The sequence below is a fragment of the Vulpes lagopus genome, chromosome 17, assembly GCF_018345385.1.
Source record: "Vulpes lagopus strain Blue_001 chromosome 17, ASM1834538v1, whole genome shotgun sequence".
NCBI classification, from domain to species: domain Eukaryota; kingdom Metazoa; phylum Chordata; class Mammalia; order Carnivora; family Canidae; genus Vulpes; species Vulpes lagopus.
In genome coordinates, this window is record NC_054840.1 from 15,876,910 (window position 1) to 15,888,126 (window position 11,217).

The window sequence follows — 11,217 nt, forward strand, 5'->3', positions numbered from 1 at the left end:
AACGTCCTCCTGGGATTATCAGTCCCTTCTTGGATCTGGCTTTATTCAGGAAAGTGTGGGCCATCCCCTGTGTGGGGACTTAGGCAGCCAAGAAAGCCTCTGTGGATGCATGTATCTCCCTTCCTTTGACCAGTTTCCCTCCCCACAAGGGGCCAAAGCAACAGCAAAGCCCAGGGCACCGGAGTTTGGTTTACAGTGGGACTGCTTAACCCCAGGTGTGACTTAACTCTAGTTAGCAAAAATAAGGGTTGTTTTCACTGAACAAATATCGACTCCATGGACTTCCATGTTAGGAGGTAGGGTGTTTAAAAATGGCTCTGGACAATTTACACATTCAATGCAATTCCTATCAAGATACCATGGACTTTCTTCACAGAATTGGAACAAATAATCCTAAGATTTGTATGGAACAAGAAAAGACCCTGAATAGCCAGAGGAGTGTTGAAAAAGAAAACCAAAGCTGGGGACATCACAATGCCTGACTTCGAGCTGTATTACAAGGCTGTGATCATTAAGACAGTATGGTATTGGCACAAAAACAGACACATAGATCATTGGAACAGAATAGAGAACCCAGAAATGGACCCTCAACTCTATGGTCAACTAATATTCGACAAAGCAGGAAAGAATATCCAAAGGAAAAAAGACCATCTCTTCAATAAATGGTGTTGGGAAAATTGGACAGCCACATGAGAAGAATGAAACTAGACCATTCTCTTACACCATACACAAAGATAAACTCAAAATGGATGAAAGATCTAAATGTGAGACAAGAATCCATTAAAATCTGGGGTGCTGGAGATCCCTGGGTGGCGCAGTGGTTTGGCGCCTGCCTTTGGCTCAGGGCACGATCCTGGAGACCCAGGATCGAATCCCACGTCAGGCTCCCGGTGCATGGAGCCTGCTTCTCCCTCTGCCTATATCTCTGCCTCTCTCTCTCTCTCTGTGACTATCATAAATAAATAAAAATTAAAAAAAAAAATCTGGGGTGCCTGGGTGGTTCAATGGTTGTGCATCTGCCTTTGGCTTGGGTTGTGATCCTGGAGTCCTGGGATCAAGTCCCACATCAGGCTCCCTGTGAAGAGCCTGCTTCTTCCTCTGCCTCTTTCTGTGTGTCTCTCATGAATAAATAAATAAAATATTGACAAAAATCCATCCAATCCTAGAGGAGAACACAACAGTAATCTTTTCCACCTCAGCCACAACTTCTTGCAAAACATATCTATAAAGTCAAGGGAAACAAAAGCAATAATGAACTATTAAGACTTCATCAAGATAAAAAGCTTCTGTGCAGCAAAGCAGGCAACAAAAATAAATGCAACCTACAGAATGAGAGAAGATATTTGCAAATGACATATCAGATCTATAGTATCCAAGATCTATAAAGAACTTATCAAATTCAACACCCAAAAAACAAATAGCCCAGTCAAGAAACAGGCAGAGGACTTGAACAGACATTTCTCTGAAGAAGACCTACACATGGCCAACAAGCACATGAAAAAATGCTCCACATCCTTTGTCATCAGGGAAATACAAATCAAAACCACAATGAGATGCAACTTTATACCAGTGAGAATGGCTAAAATTAACAAGACAGGAAACAACAAATGTTGGTGGGGATCTGGAGAAAGGGGAACCCTTTTACACTATTGGTGGGAATGCAAGCTGATGCAGTCACTCTGGAAAACAGTGTGGAAGTTCCTCAAGAAGTGAAAAATAGAACTAACTTATGACCCAGCAATTGTGCTACTGGGTATTTATCCCAAAGATACAGATGTAATGAAACAATGGGACACTTGCACCCCAATGTTCATAACAGCAATGTCCGTAATAGCCAAATTGTGGAAGGAGCCAAGATGTCCTTTGATAGATGAATGGATAATGAAGATGTGTGTGTGTGTGTGTGTGTGTGTGTGTGTGTGTACACACAATGGAATATTACTCAGCCATCAGGAAGGACGAATACCTACTATTTACATTGATGTGGATGGAATTGGAGGGTATTACGCTGAGGGAAGTAAGTCAATCCGAGAAAGACAATTATCTCACTCCTATGTGGAATATAAGGAATAGCGAAAGGTCCATAAGGGAAGGGGAAGGGGAACTGAGTGGTAAAAAAATAGAGAGGAAGACAAACCATGAGAGACTCCTGACTCTGGGAAACAAACAAAGGTTGCAGAAGGGGAGGTTGGGGTGGGTGATAGTAACTAGGTGACGGGCATGAAGGAGAGAATGTGATCTGATGAGCCCTGGGTGTTATACTATATGTTGGCAAATTGAATTTAAATTTAAAAAATGGCTCTGTAGTCAGAATGTCTGGTTTATTATCCCAGCTCTGCTAATTACTAGCAATGTAGCTTGGGTTTATCACATAAATTCTTTGAGCCCTAGTTTTCTCATCTGTATAGCAGGCATCTCAACAGTATCTGCCATATGCAGTTGTTATAGTAAATTAAATGAGATAATATGTGTGAAGTGCTTAGATATATAATATGTGCCCAATGGCAGTTTACAGATATGGGGTTATTTGGCTGTCTGGAGAGAGGGGAAGCAGAGGGGGGACAGTTAGATATTGTGGGTGATGGGCATCTTCACTCTTTCCCAGCTTCATGGATATTACTCCTGAATCTAGAAGCTCGGTTCCCAGAGAGAGAAGGACCTTTCCATAATTGGAAAAAGGTATTGGAGAAACTTCAGGTCCCTGCTCAAATCCCCTTCAAGAAAGTGTCTTGCTCTAAGGTACTCAAATAGAAGAACTATTTTAAATCTGAAAAGGATTGTTTTTGTTGTTGTTGTTTTTTGGGGGTTTTTTGCTTATGAATGAAGCCAAGTTTGAGAGTGCCTAATTCCAGGTGGCTTCCAGGAAGTAAACCAACTCAGTGTTGACACGCCTCATTTGTTCCTATTTATAGTACCCAAAGCTTAAATGATTTAAGACTTGCTTAGGAGACATGTTCCAAGAAGAAAAAGGTTTTCTGCTTTTTGCAATAGTGATTGCTATTCTTCACTTGGTTCATGATTTTTTTTTAAGATTTTATTTATTTATGAAAGACACAGAGAGAGGCAGAGGGAGAAGTAGGCTTCCTTCAAAGAGCCCAATGCGGGACTCAATCCCGGGAATCTAGGCTCAAGCCCTGAGCCAAAGACAGATGCTCAACCACTGAGCCACCCAGGCATCCTGGTCCATGATATTTTAAAAATCAATTTTAGTGAAGTATAACTTACATACAATAAACAGCACCTACTCAAAATGCACAGTTCAATGGAGCTAGAGGGGATCCTGCCCAAGTGAAATAAGTCAAAGACAAATACCATATGATTTCACTTACACGTGAAATCTAAAAAGCAAAACAAATGAATAAACAAACAAACCAAAACCAGAAAATGACCCATAAATACAAAGAACAGACTGATGGTTGCCAGAGTAGGGTCATTGATGAAATGCAGGGAGGGGAGTGGGAGATACAAGCTTCCACTTAGAGAATGAGTAAGTCAAGAGGATAAAAGGAACAACATAGGGAATATAGTCAATAGTTTGTAATAGTGTTGTATAGAGTGTCAAATCACTATGTTATATACCCAAAACTAAGGTAGCATTGTGTGTCAACTTACTTCAATTAAAAAAAATAAACAGTGTACAGTCCAGTGAGTTTTGACAGATCTGACATGCCTATAAGACTATTGCCACAATTAAGATAAAAGAATATTTCCTCACCTCCAAAGATTTCCTTGGGCCCCTTTACAGTATATCTATCCTCTCTTTATTCCTGTGTCCAGGCAATCACTGGGGATTAGTTTGCATTGCTTAGAATTTTATATACATGGAATTATATAGGATATACATATATATCTTTTGTGTCTGGGCTTCTTTCATTCTACGTGATAATTTTGAGATTTATCCTTGTTGTGTATATGAGTAGCTCATCCCTTTTGGCATATACCATGTTTTGTTTATCCACTTACCTGCTGGTGGATATTTGGGTTCTTTACAACTAGTGGCTATTATGAATAAAACTGCTAAGAACATCTGTGTATAAATCTTTGTGTGGACATTCGATTTCATTGCTCTTCATAAATATCTAGGAGTTGAATGACTGGGTTATAAGGTAAGAGTATGTTTCTTAAGAAACTGCCAAATTGTATTCCAGAATAGCTGTACCATTTTTCATCTCCACCAGAGATGAAAACTAGAATTCCAGTTGTTTTACATTTTTGTCAACACTTTGGATTGTCAGTCTTTTTAATTTTAGCCATTCTAGTATATCTCATTGTGGTTTTTATTGGTATTACCCTGATAACTAATGATGCTGAACATTTTTTCAATGTGCTTAAGTCTTTGGTATATCTTCTTTTGTGAAATGTTTGCTTGCCCCTAATATTTTAAGTTAAAAATTATCCTTCGAACGGTAATGTCAAAGTATCACTGACCATACAAAACGACAACTGAGAAACCCCTTCTCTAAATCACCAGCATGACTTTCCTGTTTATGCAGCTTTTAGAGACTCAATTTTAGAGTGCTAACACTACTTCACTATTCCATGCTCCATTTATTTTGCTGGATACTCCTCATGGTCCTTTTTATATGTCTACATTGAATAAGCCTGCCTATTAATGAAATAATGTTCTGTTTTATGAATTTCACAGAGGGATTGCATATCTATTCTCTTCAAATTTGGAATTTATGCAAAATGTAATCTTTACAACCTGTGTTTCAATGAATCTGTTTAAAGTTCAGAAATTCTATAACCAGATTTTATTTTATTTTTATCTTTAGGGAGGATGATTATAGATGGGATGGAAGGAATTGAGAAAGGCAGGAAATGATTAGAGAAACATTTCCTCAGCTTGAAATTGTAATTTTATGCTCAGAGGGCCTCCTGTTAGTTCTTGGCACTGCTTTTGCTAGAGATTTGGGTGCAATTACTCATCACTGTGCTCTAGAGGAAAACTCAACAGACAAGGGATCGAAAGTAGCCAAGAAATGGGGGACATGCATTCAGCCAGACTGCCCTTTGGTGAGCAAAAGCCAGCCTGAGTCCCTGAAGAGTCTGGGTCAGGGGGCAGGAAAGCTGAGGGACTATTAAGGAAGCAGAGTCAGCAAGATGGAAGAAATTGAAGGGCTCACCATGAAGAATCACTAAGGGAGAAAAGTTGGAGCCAAGAAAACAGTAGGAACTTGACAAATGTGGCTGAAGGGGGGCAGAATTGTTCTGCTAATGATGATGTATAGCCAACCAAATGTTGGCAAGATTATGCATTCCAAATAGTTCCAGACTAACATTACAGATGGGAGAGGAGTGTTTATCACAATTTTGTGTGAATAGATACAGGGCTGAGAACATTACGCACGAGAAAATTAAGCATAGGAAAAGGTAAAAGGAATGTCAGGAGAGGAAGAAAAGAATTTTCCAAATTTGTCTGGTGCTGGACTAGCCTCCCAAGGGTGCAGCGGTGATGAGTCTGGAACTCAACTGTCCAGGTGTTACATACCTTCTCCTTGGGCCACTGGTGAGTGCCTGACTTAATGACAATCACCCTGGGCTGGCGCTGATTCAGCACAGCTGGTGGACCTCTAGTGTTTTAGCCAACCCAGCATCCAGAATTTGCTTCAGCCAATCACACCTCGAAAATATGCAGTCTATGGGACTGTTAATCATGTCTCCTCACCTCCACACCAAGAGGTGTACATGCATGTGACCCTACTTCTAGATCAATTAGACTCCTGGTCACCCTTCCTGAGCACTTGCTACTTGCCAGGAACTATTCTTTTCTATTGTTTGTTTTTAATTAAGATATAACTGACAAATAACATTAGTTTTAGGTGGACAACATAATGATTAACTATTTGTATATATTGAGAAATGATCACCACAAGAAGTCTGCTTAACATCTGTCACCACATACAGTTATAGAATTTTTTTCTTGTAATGAGAATTTTTAAGATTTATTAACTATGGTCACCATGCTATACTTGACATCCCCATGACTTATTTATCTTATAACTGGAAGTTTGTAACTTTTGACTCCCCTCACTCATTTTGCCTATCCCATACCTCTAGCAACCATCAATCTGTTCTTCAAATCTATCAGCCTGGTATCTTTGTTGTTGTTGTAAATTCCACATAGAAGTAAGATCACATAGTAGCTATCTTTCTCTGTCTGATTTACTTCACTTAGCATAATACCCTCAAGGTCCATCTGCTTTTATTGAAAATGGCAAAATTTCATTCTTTTTTATGGCTGAGTAGTATTCCATTTCTGTGTATATATCACATGCATGTATATATATATATATATATATATATATATATATATATATATATACACATATCTCACATCTTTTTTATCCCTTCATCCATCACTGGACACTTAGGTTGTTTCTATGTCCTGGCTATTGTAAATAATACTGTAGTAAACATAGAGGTGCAGATATATTTTTGAGTTAGTGTTTTTGTTGTTGTTGTTTTTAGTAGGCTCTATGCCCCACATGGGGCTTGAACTCATGACCCCAAGACCAAGAGTTGCATCCTCTACTGACTGAGTCAGCCAGGTACACCCCTGAGTTAGCATTTTTGTTTTCTCCACCAGGAAGTATTCTTAGGGCTTCACATATATTAACTCATTTAAGCCTCAGAACAACTCCACGAGGCAGATGCATTCTATGGATGAGCAAACTGAGAGAAAACGAGTTTAATGACTTGCTCAGGATCACGTAGTTAGGAAGAGGTGAAGCCAGCTTTGAACTTGGGCAGTCTGGTTCTTGGTGGGTGCAGGAAAGACAGGAAGAAAGGTTATTTCAGCTTTCCAGCCTCCAAAGTAGAGACAGGCAGGAAAAGAAGGGGTGGGAGATGTTGAATGAGTCACCTACGACGTCTGCCAAATCTGGTCAGTTTTTTTTCCCCTCTGTTATTAACTGTCTCTTCCTGCCTGTCATGGCTTTGCAGATGATTCAAACGCTTCTCCAATGTCAGACTCATTGTTTCACACACCCACATCTTTCAGAAGATTTGCAATTTCATTTTGAAATTGATTGCATTGTCATCTCTGTAGTCACAGATGTCATCCGAAAATGGCAGATACATTTACGGTCCCTGACAGCCGATGAGAGACTGACCACAGTCTTTGATTGATAACTAAGTGGTGTGGATACTAGTGTGCTTGGGTAAGCTCAACAGATGGGCATCTCAAGAGCGTATTATCTACAATATATTTGCTTTCCTACATAACCTCGTATCCCCAGATTCTTTAATAATGAGTACTAGATCACAAGAACTCCTTGGATATAACACCAAAGTAACCTAATCCTTTCTTCCCTCCCCAACCCCATGTCTGCCTTAAGGAGGATATTCAAAGAATATGGGTTTAACAATGACAACAAGAAAACTCTGTAGGTTTGAGGTCCACTGAGCTCCTAGGCTCATCCATTCCTCAGGCCTCCAGGCCTCCCTTCTCTCCCTGGCTGGGTGTGATGTCTGTCAGCGTCCTTAGACACAGCTGTCCTTAACCCACCACTGCTGAGGCTCAGGAGCTGACTGCTATTGCCGCCCCACTGCTGACTTACCTGCACACAGATCCTCTACCTGTTGACGTCGGTGTCTGCTGAGCTGCTCTTAAGAGGAAGAAGGTCTTCTTACATGATGTCATTTTTTAAATCCTGGAATGGTGACATTAACCTCTTGTGACTCCCTCAAGATGCTGAGACAACTTGTCCCTGTATAGATAAGGAAGAATTTGGGGTAGGACCAGACAGCATCTAACCCTCCATTAAAAGATAATTAAAAATCAAAAGCATGGGCACATGGGTGGCTCAATCAGTTAAGTGTCTGCCTTGGGCTCAAGTCATAATCCCAGCCTCCTGGGGGAGAAGTAGGCTCCCTGTGGGGTCCCAGGATCACGACCTGAGTCAAATGCAGACACTCAACCGCTGAGCTACCCAGGTGTCCCTTCTTTATGATTTTCTTAATAACATTTTCTTTTTTCTACTTACTTTAAGAATAATGTAGATCATACATATAACGTACAAAATATGTGTTAATCAACTGTTTGTTATCCTAAGGCTTCTGGGATAGAGTATAGTTTTGGATAGAGTCCAAAGTGAATGTAGAGTTTTGACTGTGGGTGTCAGTGCCCCTAACCCCCGTGTTGTTCAAAGATCAATTGTGTGTGTGTGTGTGTGTGTATATATATATATATATATATATATATATATATATATATATATTAAAGGTTTAATTTTACTCGTTAACCAATGAAGGAACCAGGCAGGCTTTGTAACAGATGTGTTTATAGATCAGAAATACTGAAATTGGGACGCCTGGGTGGCCCAGTGGTTGAGCATCTACCTTAGTTCGGCTCAGGGCGTGATCCCAGGGTCCTGGGATTGAGTCCCTGCAGGGAGCCTGCTTCTCCCTCTGCCTGTGTCTCTGCCTGTCTCTCTCTCTGTCTCCCATAAATAAATAAATAAAATATTTTTAAAAAATAAAAAAAAGAGAAATATTGAAATTAATATGTAAATGGAAGCAAACAGGTTTTTCCACAGGGGCTGGGGAAATCAACTGGACCTTTATCAGGACAAAATTTGCATGTTCATGAGAACATTTTGCATTACTATCAAATGCAAAAATTGTAAAACAGCTCAAAGATGTTGAGAGATTAGAATCAGATATCCTGAGGCTGTCCTTCAGTTAGTGCCTGGTTTTCCCTGAAGCGTGATGCTCTTTTTCCAACCTTCACAGCCATCTCTCTCCCTTAATAGCCAGCAGATTCCGTGTGCCATTCACAGTGGACAGCCGTAATGCCAGGTTCCTGGGATTAACATGAGCTCCAACATTGTTTTTTCCCCTATTTCTCTCAGGGCCACTTGTTCCTTAGTAAACAGCACTCCTGGGGGCCTGCCAAAGTTCTATTATGGGACATAGAGATCAGGCTTCCTCTGGGATGCCTGCTATAATTTGGATGCTTCATTTGTATTGTTGTATTGGGGGAGGGTGTTGCTTGAGGATTGGTGGGAGGCGGCTACAGAGAGACAGAACAGGATCAAATTGTGAAGCATTTTTTGTGCCACAGGACAGATTTTGATCTTGACTCCAAAGGCAATGGAGAAAGCCACAGTCTTTTGAGTAGATCAATGCAGTGATCAGGGCTGGGTTTTGATTAGGTAACTGGAGGTGGCATGTAAGACACACCATAGAGAGGAAACCAAATATATTTCAGGGAGTGGGTGGGGTGAGATGAAATGGAGATGGAAGCTAAATCTTAGCTTATGAAATTGTCTTGAGTGAACAAAATGACTTCTAGAGAATTTTCTGCCCATCACAAAGACACACTTTTCAGTCTTCTCTTTAAAATATCTCCAGATTTGTCTTGCTCTCCCTCCCTGCCTCCTTGGAACATCCCTTTCTACAACAGCCCCTAAGCTGGGGGAACACTCAGCCACTGTCCAACACTGTGACTCAGTCATGTCTGAAATGCTTACTAGGATTCATGCTCTTTGCAAAGAGCCCATACACTTTGAACCAGTGTGTCATAGGCAAATAAACCTGAATAAGTAAGGTAGGAAATTGATTTTACTCAGAATGTTGCAATAGGAACAGCCTTCTAGATGTCAAGATCACAGTATCTCTGCAGAGTGGTTTTCCCCTAAGACTTATAGGAAAGAGTAGGCTCGTTATAGGTGGGGTGATTTTTTTTTTTTTTTTTTAGATTTTATTTATTTATTCATGAGAGACACAGAGAGTAGAGTTGCCTTTATCTTCAGGGGAAGCTCCAGCCAGTCAGCTGATCAAGAAATAATTTATATCCGTATCTAGTTAGTTGGGTTTTTTTGGGGGGGGAGAGGGGGTGGTGGTTAGGGGCCAAGGGTGGGCTCCCTTAAGATGGGTCACTTTGGCTTGCAGATTATGCTGAACTGAAAACAATCAAGGCTCCAAAGACTCAGGAAGAAACTTTTTGCTCCCCCACAATTGCCTAGAAGAATTTAGATAGACAACCTGCTCCAGAAAGAGAACTATCACCATAGATAACTAGATAACTACCTTATGGCATGAATTAGGCAGGATAGGGAAGAAACTAGCAAGGCCTGTTTGATCAAAGTTCTCTGTGTCCCATTGCTTGAGTGGCCCAGCAAACACTTGTTTATCAAACATTTACTCTTTTTCATTTTTCTGCAAATTGCATTCCTTCCCTTTGAAGTCCCAGACCCCTGCCACCTTCTCCTTAGATCAGAATGACATATATACTCATTTGGCCTGAGTATCTTTTTTTTTTTTTAATTTATTTATGATAGTCACACACACGAGAGAGAGAGAGAGAGAGAGAGAGAGAGAGAGAGAGAGGCAGAGACACAGGCAGAGGGAGAAGCAGGCTCCATGCACCGGGAGCCCAGCGTGGGACTCGATCCCTGGTCTCCAGGATCGTGCCCTGGGCCAAAGGCTGGCGCCAAACCACTGTGCCACCCAGGGATCCCCTGGCCTGAGTATCTTTGAAATTTCCATGTCTGTGTGGATTCCCCATACATGCAGAATTAAATTATATTTTTTTCTGTTAATCTGTCTCGTGTCAATTTGATTCGTTGCCCAGCTAGAAGGACCTTGAGGGCAGAGGAAATCTTTCTTCCCACATTGGGGAAGGGTCAATTCATCCAATCATTTTTGAGACCAATAAAGAGACAACAGGCCCTAAAATGGAGTCACTTGTGCAAGACTGCATCACCAAACTGAGACTTCATAACTGACCTAACTCCAGTTTCAGCCTTTTCCAGGAATATAATCTTACCCAGTTGGTCTGGAATTTCCTGGTCAGCACTAGGGAGGAAATCTGCTTGATAGACCCCTGTCATCCTCCAAAGGAAGGTGACCTTGCCTGAAACAATCCATTCTTTGCTAGTAACATCCTTGACCCAACTACGTCTACCTATAAAAATCTCCCAATTTGTACAACTCTTTGGAGCAATTTTCTATTTGCTAGATGGAATGCTGCCCAATTCATGAATTGTTGAATAAAGCCAAATAGATCTTCAAATTTACTCAACTGAATTTTGTTTTTTAACAAGGCAAAGAATAGGAATTTGAAGGGTCTGTATCTGGCTTTCTCATGGGTAAACAAGGAGGTGTCTACATATTTTATCCAAGGAGAAGGGTAGTTCTTTATAGGAGTCCTTTCTAGTAACACAGAAGGGTGGAGGATTTCAGGAAACAAAAGGTTATAAGATTAACCCT

The 11,217-nt window shown here is 40.7% G+C and overlaps 1 long non-coding RNA gene across 1 annotated transcript in view; it reads right to left on the reverse strand.

The window, feature by feature from the left end:
- LOC121477567 overlaps window positions 1-11,217 on the reverse strand; it is a 28,290-nt gene that overhangs the window by 15,892 nt on the left and 1,181 nt on the right. The window contains exon 2 of the long non-coding RNA XR_005984290.1: window positions 7,563-7,712. This is a non-coding gene — a long non-coding RNA (uncharacterized LOC121477567). The remainder of the gene's footprint in view (window positions 1-7,562; window positions 7,713-11,217) is intronic.